Source organism: Alligator mississippiensis, chromosome 2 (genome assembly GCF_030867095.1).
Source record: "Alligator mississippiensis isolate rAllMis1 chromosome 2, rAllMis1, whole genome shotgun sequence".
In the NCBI taxonomy this organism is placed as follows: Eukaryota; Metazoa; Chordata; order Crocodylia; family Alligatoridae; genus Alligator; species Alligator mississippiensis.
In genome coordinates this window covers 105,100,280-105,114,053 of record NC_081825.1, presented here as the reverse complement: position 1 = coordinate 105,114,053, position 13,774 = coordinate 105,100,280, and the positions used below count along the sequence as shown (strand labels likewise).

General features: G+C 48.6%; 1 protein-coding gene and 1 pseudogene across 3 annotated transcripts in view; one reads left to right on the top strand and one right to left on the bottom strand.

Annotated features, from left to right (window-relative positions):
* The window catches only part of MAML3 (mastermind like transcriptional coactivator 3), a 364,995-nt gene that overhangs the window by 74,356 nt on the left and 276,865 nt on the right, over window positions 1-13,774 (bottom strand). The gene's annotated exons all lie outside the window — the stretch shown is intronic.
* LOC132248985 (U2 spliceosomal RNA) lies at window positions 10,431-10,664 on the top strand (annotated as a pseudogene).

Below are 13,774 nucleotides of genomic sequence, written 5' to 3'. Positions count from 1 at the left end.
CCAATTTGGAAGACATTCATTAAACCTATGTTTAGTTTGTAAGTATCAGGCCAGACTGTTCAAATAAATGACCTACCAAATTAATCCCTTTCCCTAATGTTATCTCCTGATATTTCAGATGACTTCATGCCAGATATCCTGCTAAAGAAAAGCGGGTTGGGGCTAGGGAGGGTGTGCTCAGGAGAAGCGCCCAGCCTATATTCATTCTATTCCACTCCCCTGTGAGTCTCTTTCTATCACACCACCAAGCACAACACAATTAGTGAAAAGGGACCACTTTTCCTCTAGGAGCCAAGGTCCCAAAAAGGTACAGCTTCAACATCATTAGCAGTTCATCTTCTTAAACCTCTGGGCAGCCCCTAGGCAGATCCCCTCATGCAAACCCCCTCACCCCTCCCCTTTTTGGTGTCTGCTTATCAAACTAATGAAGCACATCTAGATTGAAAGGTCTTGGGATAGAAGACAGCAGCTTAACAGTGATTCAATACATGCCCCTTCCCCTCCTCCTCTTTATTATATAAAGAAAGCAGAATTTCCTACACTTAAATGGGGGGTGGGGGGAAGGATAATGGGAGGGAGACGCTTGTCTAGTAATTCCCTGCAGAAAGAGATGTCTGTTTACTTTCTTTGACTGAGCATTTGCATATTAAAAAGGTTCAGCTCCTTTGTGAATAGGATTTATCAGTGCCACATTTTCTGTCTAATAGGGCAGAGCACACAATATCAACTCCAGGTACAAGAAGGCTAACACAACTTCCTGTGGCCTTTCACTGGTCCTTTTACAATGAAAGTCCCCTCCATCCAGTGAAATGTGCTGCTCAGGAAGACTGAGGAGAGTTCAGTAGCAATTTTAGTGGGTTGGTTGGATGCAGAAATAGGTGATGAAGGTAAGGAATAATGCTTCTTGTGCTGTAGTCCTGAGATAGGTGCACCACTGCAAAAGCAATGAAAGTATGACAAGGCCCCATTAAGGTTTTTCCATTCACTGATATCTGGAGAGGCAATTTCCAGCTTTAGGTAAAAACACATAAACATCTCTCATCACGTCACTGATCTAAATATAGATGATTACTTCAAGGCAGGGAAAAAAAGTCTTATTCTTATACCTTCAAATGTTGACTCCCCCACGGGAGTCGTCTGCCGCTCGCTCCGTAAGCTCCTGGGGCCGCCCGGCCTCGGGGCAGAGCACCGGGGTGAAGCCGGATTTGCGGGCGAGCTCCTGGAACTCCTGCCCGTCCTGCCCCGCGCAGGCCTCTGCGGGCTCCCGCCGCCTCGGCCTGGGACGACCGCCCCTCGCCGGGGTGCCTGGGCTCCGACCCCGGAGGCCCGTGTCCCTGCCGGGGCCCTTGGAGCTGCCCCCGGCCTGCCCTGCCACGGAGCCCTTGACCGGGACGAAACCGGAATTGTGGCCGGGCTCCTGGAACTCTCGCCCGGCCTGGCCGCCCAGGCTGCACCCGGACCGGCCCTCCAGTCGACATGGATCCAAACTCGGGGTTGACCCCCTCCTGCAGCACGGTCCTGCCCCGGAGGTTCCCCTGTCCGACCTCCTGGAACCGAAGATGGGCATCTAGGGTCCTGAAAAGCGTGTCCCCGAAAATCTCCGCAAACCTTTCTTGGCAATATTGTAGATGCGGCACCCGGCCCAGCCACCGGGAGCAACCGCCGAAAGTGTCCGCCCTCCTGGAGCGAAGGCCCGGGCAAGGCCCGTTTGAAAAACCTCATACGGACTTCCGCGGCCGGAGCTCAGGCGCCAGGTCGACCCCGGGCGTCCCTCCCGGACGTTAGGGTGGCTCGTCTCGCCCGCGGGAGCAGCCCGCTGCCCGCCATGAAGGCCCCCGGGCTTGCCCGGGTTCCGGGCAGGGCACCGGGGAGAAGTAGGAATCGCGGCCGGGCTCCTGGAACTCCCGCCCGGCCGGCCCCGCGGAGGCCTGCCCCGGCTCCCACCGCCCCGACCCGGGCCTTCCGCCCCTCACCGGGGTCGCCGCGCTCCGACCGCGGGTCCCCGCCGCCCTGCCGGGGCCCTGGGAGACGCCCCCGGCCTGCCTGCCCGCCGAGCGATTGACTGGGTCGAAGCCGGAATCGTGGCCGGGCTCCTGGAACTCTCGCCCGGCCTGGCTGCCCACTCTGCGCTCGGGCCAGCCCTCCAGTCGACATGGATCCAAACTTGGCATTGAACCCCTCCTGCAGCACGGTCCTGCCCCGGAGGTTCCCGTGTCCGACCTCCTGGAACCGAAGATGGGCATCTAGGGTCCTGAAAAGCGTGTCCCCGAAAATCTCCGCAAACCTTTCTTGGCAATATTGTAGATGCGGCACCCGGCCCAGCCACCGGGAGCAACCGCCGAAAGTGTCCGCCCTCCTGGAGCGAAGGCCCGGGCAAGGCCCGTTTGAAAAACCTCATACGGACTTCCGCGGCCGGAGCTCAGGCGCCAGGTCGACCCCGGGCGTCCCTCCCGGACGTTAGGGTGGCTCGTCTCGCCCGCGGGAGCAGCCCGCTGCCCGCCATGAAGGCCCCCGGGCTTGCCCGGGTTCCGGGCAGGGCACCGGGGTGAAGTAGGAATCGCGGCCGGGCTCCTGGAACTCCTGCCCAGCTGGCTTCGCGGAGGCCTGCCCGGGCTCCCGCCGCCCCGACCCGGGCCTTCCGCCCCTCGCCGGGGTCGCCGTGCTCCGACCGCGGGTCCCCGCCGCCCTGCCGGGGCCCTGGGAGACGCCCCCGGCCCGCCCGCCCACCGAGCGATTGACCGGGTCGAAGCCGGATTCGCGGCCGAGCTCCTGGAACTCCCGCCCAGCCTGCCCCACGGAGTCCTGCCCGGGCTCCCGCCGCCTTGGCCCGGGACGACCTCCCCTCGTCGGGGTGCCTGGGCTCCGACCCCGGAGGCCTGGGTCCCTGCTGGGGCCCTTGGAGCTGCCCCCGGGCTGCCCAGACACGGAGCCCTTGACCGGGACGAAATCAGAATTGTGGCCGAGCTCCTGGAACTCTCGCCCGGCCTGACCGCCTTCTCCGGCCCTTTTCCGGATTTCCCCGTTGACCTGGCTCCAAACTCGGGTTTGGCCCCTGAATACGGCACGGTTCTGCCCCGAAGATCCCTCTGACCGACCTTCTGGAACCGAAGATGGGCATTTAGGATCCTTAAAAACGTGTTCTCGAAAATCTCCGTGAACGTTTCTTGGCTATATTGTGGATGCGGCACCCGGCCCAGCCACCGGGATGAACCACCAAAAGTGTCCGCCCTCCTGGATCGAAGGCCCGGGCAAGGCCCATTTCAAAAACCTCATACAGACTTCCGTGGGGGGGGCGGGCACCAGGTCAACCCCATGTATGCCTATGGGGATTTTCACTCCCCAGGTCAACCCCATGTATTCCAATGGGCACTTTTGCTCCCCAGGTCAACCCCATGTATTCCTATGGGTTTTTTCGGTCCCCAGGTCAGCCCCATGTATTCCTATGGGTTTTTTCGCTCCCCAGGTCAACCCCATGTATTCCTATGGGCTTTTTTGCTCCCCAGGTCAGCCCCATGTATGCCAAGGGGGATTTTCGGTCCCCAGGTCAACCCCATGTATTCCTATGGGGATTTTCGGTCCCCAGGTCAACCCCAAGTATTCCTATGGGCTTTTTCGCTCCCCAGGTCAACCCCATGTATGTACCTACAAGCTGACTGCAGTACAGAGGAGCAATAGATAACCAGTCAGATGTGAAGAGAGGAAAAAAAATGCATGTTCTAGAATGATTGCCCTGATAGGCCATTATATTTCTCAGCATAACATTCATCCTCATTTGTAAGATGGGTGTCTTGGAAAGTTTCATTGCACAGAGCTGGTTTCTGTTATGAGCACAGTCAGTTTTAGCACAGGGCACCCTTCTCTCCCATTGGACTCTATGAAGGTCTTTAGATTCAATAAAGAGCCTCCACATCTCAAATCCACATTGACCACATGCCCTAGCATATACACCTTAAAGATCCAGGGTAAATTTTTTAAAGGAGTGACTCAAGAGTGTAAGTCCTGTCTTCAAAAATGCCTGAGGATATGGACAGACATAACATTTTTCACACGTCAAGTAGCTTAAAACTACAACAAAAAATGGGAGGACAGATGATGCACAGTGCTACATCATTACAAATCAGCCCTTAATGTATCAAAAATTACTGGGGATGAAAAAAGAACTCAGATGCCCTTGCTTTAGGGTGAAGTGCTTCAGATAACCTCTATCCAATTATGGGCTCCACAATTTTAAAAGGATGTGGAGAAGCTTGAGAGAGTCCAGAGAGCCACGCACATGATCAGAGGACAGGAGAACAGGCCTTACGAAGAGAGGCTGAGAGCCATGGGACTCTTCAGCCTGGAAAAGTGCAGGCTCAGGGGGGACCTGGTAGTAGCGTATAAATACATGAGAGGTCTGCATCAGGATCTGGGGGAACGTTCACCAGAGTGCCCCAAGGGATGACAAGGACCAACAGTCACAAACTCCTCCAAGACCATTTTAGGCTGGACATAATGAAAACCTTCTTTACTGTCCGAGCCCCCAGGGCCTGGAATAGGCTCCCTCCAGAGGTGGTGTAAGTACCTACTCTGGACACCTTTAAGAAGCGTTTGAACACTTATCTTGCTGGGATCCTTTGACTCTAGCTGACTTCCTGCCCCTGGGGCAGAGGGCTGGACTCAATGATCTCCCAAGGTCCTTTCTAGCCCTAATGTCTATGAAATCTATCCTCTCCAGCCACCTGTAACAGGGAGATCTGTCCTCTTAAGGGGCAGCCAGCCCTATTAAGGATCTGCAGCTGTGGGGAATTCTGCTAATAAGGAAGTGCCCCACTGCAGGCTTAAAACCCAGGGGAGAGAACAGAAAGCACAAATTGTGAGGGAATAGTTTGTAGGGAAAGAAGCCAGCAGTGCACAGAAGCAGCTAGCTACAATGAGCCAGGCTGCTTTGCTGGGGATAGGACATGAGGATTTGACTTTGTCTGTTTATGGCTTCAAGGCTGTGTTTTAGTTGGGAGGAGTGAGTGAAGCTCCTCGGAGAACAATCCCACTGGCAGAAGCCAGCTAAGTAACCCGCTAATACCAACCAAATTACATGGGACTTGCCTATAACATTATCCCCCTTTCAGTTACTATCATATTAAAGGGAGGCCATATTCTCCATCCTACAAAAGATAAAATGGTCTCTGCTTGCATTATTGAGCTGATGCACAGCAGTCCTTACCACTAGGGAAACTAGTCTTAGCACTGTATATGGTAACTGGTAACCCACGGGTCTCCTGCATGCACACGCTTGTTGTCAATGATACAGTACCTGGTAAACCAGTGCAAGGGAAGAGAATGGCACCTGCTCTTCTCTGAAGTGGCTGCCTCTTCTCTGCCTGTACTGCAGGTGGAGCAACGGGGTTCAACTCTTCACTGGGCTCTCCAGGCATTAATACAGCATAAATATTAAGTAATGGTGCTTAGAGCAGGCGATTAGGAGTCAGGATTCCTTAGCCTGATTTCATGTCCTGCCTCATACACACTCCAGTGTAAAAAGAGAATGGTAGTTGCATGTTCTGGGAGCAGAATTAGGCCTTCAATTGCTCCATGGATCTGTTTCCACCTGTTAATAAGGCATAGTTGTACATATAAAAGTGTAAAGCATAGGGACGTTGTAAGGTTCACATGTCAACTTGTTTGCAAAGAACTCTAAGTCTTGAGGTATAAAGTGCACGTATTTAAAGCACCGTATTATCAATGGTCTACCTCCAGCACTCTTCACTCTGCTTCAACTCAATCCTAATTCTGCTGCGTCCACAGGGTTTTCATCTAAGTGAGGACTCAATGAAAACTGAGTAAAGACTGCAGGATTAAGACCATTATTATTGTTATGGAGAAGCTGAATGCTTGTCATAATACTGAATACTCTTTAAAAAAGTTTACAAGGTATATTGTCGTAAGAGCCTTCTGCTGTACAGTTTCCCTGAGTGTCATGTAATTGCCTGCTGTTAAGGGAACGACAAGCCACTTCAAGTTTAAGCTGCCAGAGAATGCCTTCATTTAGAATGAAACAGAAATTCCCTCATGCTCCCTAACACCAGGAATGATCTTGCATTTGCAGTATTGGCTTGTTTCTTCTGAGAAAAAAGAGAGACATAGATCAAATTGATCTACTTAGCTAGCATGTGTCTGGAAGCCCTTCTGCATTGGCTGGGACTTATCAAACAAGCCCTGAGTCTTGAAAAAAAATCTCAAACCAAAAAAGCTGAAGGTATATGCTAACAACAGATACTGAGTCACGGGTACCAATGCTGAGCAGAAACCAACAGAGGTATATGCACATTTTTTAAAGTGATAACCAAATTCTAAAAAATTGTTATCTCACATAGGTGTACACTTGAGGAAAGTCCTCATTTATATAAAATAACTCCTAATTTATATCAAGGAAGGTGAGAACAGAACTTGGTCTTGAGCACTGAGAGGAGAAAGGTTTTAGCTAAAAAGAACTGGGAAAAAGAAGCTTAACAAAATTCTCACCGACTGAACTGAGGCTTGTGGTGTGCCATCCCAGACGCTACCTGGGAACTCTGCCCAGAGACATCAATGGCTCCATCACTGGAATGACCCTCCCACACTAAATCCTGTTTCCAGACCTTCTGCACAGAAAGTTTAGTAAAGGCCCAGAGCCTTTGTTACCTATTTTTTACCCAGACATGAGTAGCAACCAAAAATAACAGCAGAACAAAAACAATGTAGTATAAGTCAAGCAACATTACCACTGGGGGCAGGGGAGAGGGGGCAGTAAATGCACACACCTTTCACCGCTGGAGACCACAGTTCAAATTCTGTTCATGTCACAAGTGAAATTAAGCTGAGGCCTTATTCAGCTCCAATCACAAAAACCCTTCATGGAACTAGCATAGCAGTGACTTGAATTCTTCCATGAAATGAAGGCCTAGAATAGACCAAGGTGTCCTAAGTTAGGGATCCAACTCTCCTCTGTAAACGATGCATGGAAAACTATTCTGCATTTGCCTGTGTTATACGCCTGGCTCAATTCAGTGCTATTAGTCTCTCACTTTTTGAGTGCTGTTCTCAAAAATGGAAGATTTAAAACATTGTTGTGACATGTCACTTTAAAACACATAGTGATCCAAATGCCTGGAAATCACAACAATGATTGTGGCAACAACATGAAGGTATTGTTCTTTGTAAAGCAGTCCTCCAACCTGGCATTTCTGCTTATTATGCCATTTTCAATCAGCACTTCAATTAATAGATTGCCACTGAGTACTATAGACAGAGCCAGAACCCAACATTCCTCTCCTCACAAAATACCTGCTGCCATATTAATCCCATACAGCAGTGGTTCCCAATCTTTTTAGACCATGGACCGGCAAACCACCAACTGGAAGTGACCATGGACCGGAAGTGACTACGGATCAGCAAATTGCAGACCAGCATACTGCAGACTGGAAGTGACCGGCATACTGCAGACCGGCAGCCAACCCTTTTTCATTCTGAGTATAAAAAAAGGGTTGGCTGCCGGTCCACAGTATGCCGGTCACTTCTGTACTTCCGGTCCAGCAGCCAACCCTCCTGCAGACTGACAGCCAACACTTTGCAGCCAGGTACTGGGCTATGGCCTGGGGATCAGGAACCTCAGCCATACAGAATAGAAGAGGCTGCTGTCTCTCCCTGCCTAAAAGAGCATTTCTCATAGACACTCATTCTTGTACTCCTGGCTACTTTTAATGTGTGATATCAACATACTCTTTGGTATACAAGACTGTTCAGTACTCTGTAAAATTAGCTGCTACCTTGACGTTCTTCATAGCTGCCAGAAAACCCTCCTAATGTGAAGGCCACAAAGAAGCTCAATTTCATTTTGAGGATGGATGCATGCATGCATGGGGTTCCTGAGCATGTCAACATTCATGCAAGCCTAGGGAGAATGCTCAGCATGTGTATGACAGAGCTTTGTGCACTTCTGATGGGGAAGAAAAATTAATCTGTCCAGGGCTATTCTCCCTAGGAGGGAAGCCGTTTCTGGATTACTAGTTCTCCCTCTCCTTTAATGATAGCTCTCACAGTCACAGAGTACACAGGAAGCAGTACAAAGGAGACAAATACTTACATGGTCTTAAATTTTCTATTAGTCACTTTGGTGCTGGAAGAAAAAAAGTGATGTAGCTTAAGGTGAGAAGTTGCACAAACAGCTGGGCTCCGGTTCAGGGTGGTCTGTGCCAGGGAGAATTCTTCCAAGGTACAATAAAATGCTCTAAGTTTGTATCTAGTTTAACCTAATCACTATATTTATTCTGCACTCCCCATCCATCTAATTCCATCTGGGGAGTCCCACAGGTCTTTTACCTGCCCTTAAGAAAGCCCTACTGCTTCAACTCAGAACTGTGTGACAGCCATTGCTTCAGCTAGCCATGGACTCTCAAGATAAGCACCCTGAACTCAGCCCTGCTTCCACAAAAGCCAATGGGGAGTCTGTTTTTGGGGAAGAGAAGATTTACCCTTTATGAAATTTGTGTGAAATTTGTGAGAAAAAGTTGACACGTGCATACAAAAAGCCTATACAAGTAATTTGATAATATGTTCCTTTGACACACAAAGACTTCTGTAAGGTAAACCAAAGCCAAAGTCTTGTTTACAGCAGAGATATACCATATTTACTCAAATATAAGACAATCCTAATTATAAGACCATAAGAGGTATCAAATGTTATATTAAATCTACATTTGATATATTTTCCAGGTATAGAATTCAATTATTGGAGGTTTGTCTTGAATTTGTGAGCCTCCTACTGCTACAGCAGGGAAAATAAATCTGGGGGGTCAGATAGCCCCTTTGCCCTCTGCCCTCCCCTACTTCTTCACCCTGCAGCCCCTTCCCTCCTCCTTACTGTCAGAACCTGTGCTTCCTGAGCGTATGGAAGTGAGGAACTAATTTGAAAACAATAACCTTGAAATCAAACATGGCTATAGCAATTTCCATATAATACCCAGAGACTTGGTCCACTCAGAAATTATGCATTTTACCTTAGCACCTACTTAGAGAGAGTACAAACTATGCTTTTTTGTTTTTTTAATTTTATGTCTCAAGCCAAATTAGCCAAATCAGTTCTGAATTCTATTGACTGAGTGGAGCTCAATCATTCAAATCTGTGTGGTACTACCACGAGCAAGTATCCTACCTCCCAGATTCTTCAGCCTGGGTTTCATATACTCCCAAATCCATGGCAGGAATCCAATGTACAAGCCCCAAGCCAGATACCTTGGAGTTCAGATGCCCCCTAGTCTCACTTGCCCCTAGCCAAAAGGCCATTGGAGCAGGATGGAGGGAAAGCCCAAGAACAATCCCAAACTATGCATGATACAAGTCCAACCAAAGCCAAAAGATTCATGATTTACCATTTTGCTTATTAGGCTGGGCTCCAGCAGTGTCAACAGCATTTCAAGCCATAATGACCCCACAGCTCAGCACTGCTCAGTATGTGTGTGTACGCCAGATCTCCCCCTCCCCCCCCAAAGGATCCATGTGTTAATTAGCCCCCCACTCATGACTGGAACCACGTGTTCTTGTCATGAGTCCTGGGACTCTCTAAAAATGTATATGCAGATGAGGTCCAGGCCTACCTCATGCATGAATGACATGTGCCCCCGGCAGCTGGGGAGGTATGGCAGCGGTGGGAGTGCAGTGGTGGCGGTGAGAGTGCAGCAGTGGTAAGCGGGAGCTCCCGCAGACACCGCTGGCACTGTTGGCAGCAGCGGAGTGGTGGCAAGCACTGACCGGGGTTGGCGACCATCCACAGACGCCACTGCCAGTGGTGGCAGCAGCCTGCGAGGATCACAGACTGCCCACTGGCACCACCAGTGGTGGGGTGGCGAGTGACAACCACCCACAGGTGCCTCCGACAGTGTTGGTGGCGCCTTTTTGTAGGGGTGAACCCTCCCATTCAGGGGGTGCACAGGCACCTGCATGTATCCCCTACACGTCACCCCTGGCCTCATGGAGGGTGGAGCCATACTAATCATATGCAACAAGTTAAGAGAGGGGGTGACAGAGGGATTCTGAGTAAATTATTTGGGGCCCCATTTGTAAATGTTTGCCAGACATTTAAGGAATCATTGGAAATGGGAAAGAAAGGATCTGCTCAGCTGTGGGAGTGAAGAGGAAGTAAAAATGCATGCAATGTAGTGGCTCACCATGACTTGAGAGTCAGTGCTGAGGGGGACTACACTCAGTGGGTACTACCACATATCTTATTCAGACTCGCTATACTAATCTATTCTTCAGTCTTTTTGGCATCAGGGGGAAGGAGCTGGGGCTGACTCTGGCCCTCTCGGTACCAGCCTGGCAGTACCCAGTGGCAGTTCCTTGCAGAGGGAACACTCGCCCATTTTTTTAAGAAGGCCATACAAACCCTGCCCCCCTCTCCCAAAACCCAAAGGCTCCCATCAGCATCTTGGCTTTCTGGCTAAGATCAAGCATTTTTGGCACTAAGGGGAGGGTATCAGAGCTAGGTCTGGCCAGTTCCCTGTGGAGGGAACACTCACCCGCATTTTTTAAGGGCCAAAAAAAAAAAGGTTCCCATCAACATTTTTGGTATCAGGGGAAGATGTCACAGCTTGCTCCAACCTCTTTGAATGCTGACCTGACATTGCAGTACCTTCAGGCCCAGTGCTTGTTTTCTCCTTGGGAAGCAACTGCCCAATTTTTTTAAGGGACACACACACACACACACACACAAAATGTTCCTATCAGCATGTTTGCCCCATATGGGCCATGTGTTTTATAGCCATGCTCAGTGTTGGCTGCATTTAATCAACTTCGTAGTTGGTTTCCATTACTGAACACATGCTGCTTTTGGCAGCAGTTCAGAGATAAGCACTGTATTTAATGTGGTTTCCTTGTATGCAAATATAAGATGAGGGGCTTTTCCGTGCATGTTGATTGGGGGAAAAAACTTTGTCAGATAGAAGTAAATATGGTATTTTTAATTTCCTACTATTACTGCCATGTCTGCTACTCTTGCAGTTGTACGTAGGAGAGTGAATGTACATGAGGCACCAACAGCTGGCAGTAGCATTACCATGCTATTTAGTTCTGCTTCTGAAAGTGTGGGATGGTTAAAATATCAGCAGCCAGAGTATTTGAGTAGTCCCTCTATTGCCTCCTGTACTGGCAGTAAAGGAGAGGGAAATTTTAAGAAGCAACTTCCACCATAGACACAGCTGAAGAGAGCTACAAGGAAAAGGAGCTACTGAGGTTTGAGAATTGCACAGATACAGGGAGCCACTGGTGAAGGGGCACCATGGAACTGAGAAAATCTGGAAATGTGGGGGGAATTAACAGGCATGAAGGAACAGAGTTACCTAGTTTGTCTTATGTTACAGAGATGGACCTCAGTTACAAAATGAGGAGCTAGTGATCCAGTTAGCTTTTCAGACCTCCCCAAATTTAAGGGCATTTGGAACTGGGTTTCTGGTTAAGTCAAACAAACATCTATCTGTTTTGGTTGTAGCTAGTGTGTATCATCTCATTGTAATCAGCCCAACACCCCAACTCTTATTTAAAATGTAAATACTAATTTGAGGGTTATGGGAGAATACAGCTATTTTATTTTCAGTTTTAAAAAAAAAGAGTCCAGGCATCATAACAGTAATTTATGATTTTACTGGTGTATTATCATTGGGTAATAAGTGCAATTCGAAACTGCCAATTATCTTATAAGAGGGGTATCACCTTTTCTGTTTTGAATGACTCCATCGATAAATGCAGGTTCTGCTTACTAACACTCTGTCACGTAATCAGTGGCCTTACAGCAGGAGAGGCAAGGGAGAGAAAGAGAGAGAAAAACAAAACAGCAAACATACAAACACTTTATGTTAGCTAAGTCGCTCAGAAACAGAGAGAAGGGGAGGGAGGGTGGGTAGTTGGGAGGAATAGCCTGGAGCAGTCGGCAGGTCACACACACAGAGTGTGCAACAGCAAACTCAGTTTACAAAGAGACATCTGTTCCATTACTTCGATGCATTGTGGCTAATTACATCCTGGCCCGTCTGTGAAATGACAGCCACTTATTCTCCAGTGAACCGTAAAATCTGTACATGTTCGATTTGGGGAGTGGGGAGTAAAGGGAGGGCAGGGTAGGAGGGGGATGGGGAGAGAACAGGAGAAAGGGAGAGGAGAAGCACCAAGAAAACATGTGGTGCCTCTCCTACCAATTCAGTGCCAGAATGGGAGACATGGTAGAAAAGCCCTAACAAAGCATTGCCATTTTGAAATGGGACTCTGATGCCAGGTCTAACTTGAGACTTTTCATTCCCCTCCCTGCTTAGGGTGCAAGCTGTTACCAGAAGTGCACCAAACAGATATCAGTATACTTTACTCTTAGATTACTAAAGGGTTGCTGCTGCTGCTGTTTTTAAATCTTCCTCTTCTACCAGTACTGCTTTGTTAATTGCTATTCACCAATACACCATTTTAATTTTAGAATTAGCTGACAAGGATTTCTATCTTCCTGACACCTCACTCTTCCTTGACACTCTGGAGAAGGACATGGCAAGAAAGTGAAACGACTCTCAATGCTCAATGAGCAGATGATGTTGAAGAGTTTTTGGATAAATGCTCACCTTTAAATGTAGGAGACAGGACTTACTGGTCTAAGAGACCCATTCCAGTCCTTCGTTCCTAATTTGTCTATGTTACAAAGTATTTTTGTGCCTGAACAGGCCTTGGAATAGCAGCAGAGTCAAGTAATATACAATGCTGACCATGTTACCAAGAGCCAGTGTAGACCTGCTGACATGCAGCCTCCACCACTGTGTTGGCTAACAATAAAGACATCCTGATCCTCTCAGGTTTGCTAGAAGGGAAGGGAAACCTTTCAGAAAATCTAGGAGGAGAACCAAAAGGGCCAGAGACAGGAAAAGTTTGAAAATGACTGTAACTAGGAATTAAATGTTGGCCTCTCTGCTTGCTACCAGCACTGGCCTGCCATGATTGCAGCAGTGGAATGGCTGACATCCCCACAGCCCATGGCATTTCTTCCTATAAGGACCTGCTGGCTTCCCTGGGTGTTTGGTAGAGCAAGTGAACAGCACATGTTGCAGGTTCAAAGCCTGAAGTTGGCAATTTAAAACTCATATGCAGCATCAAGCAAGGAAGTAGATTGACAATGAAGGGGCAAAGGATGGGGAGTCCCTGTGGACCAAGAGGATACTAGGCCCACCAGCCAGATGCAATGCTGCTGTTGTGTGATTTCTGCGCAAAGAAATCCCATTATTAGTCAGTTTATGGCTTTGGCAGGACCTTGTAGGTACTGACTGACTTCTGCTTAACCCAAAACTTACAGCAAGAGGAAGGGATGCAAAATTACATTAATTGATTTTGAGGCGGGGAAAAGGGGGAGATTTTTAATTAATTTCTATAGGTCAAAGCTGCTGAAGTCTAGCAAAGTCTAATAGTACTAGCCATGCTCTGAAAATCTGTCACAAGAATGAGGTAGCCTGGGGAAGAGAGAAGATTTTTTTCTGTGTTTGGCCGTAGCATGAGGTGCCTATTAATCCAGTTGATCCTCTGGCCACCTTATAGACTGCAGATTTAACACGCATTCAAGATGGCCCAATCTAGGGGGAAAGTACAATTAACCTGTGTTCACTTATACAATGCCGAGAGAGAAGCAGAAGTATACATTGCTGACACCCACTGCCTTAAAACAAAGCCACCTGAGGCTGAAGCATCAGGAAACTGATATATGCGGCCATGTCTTTGTTTTAGGATTCTGTCTTCTGTAGGG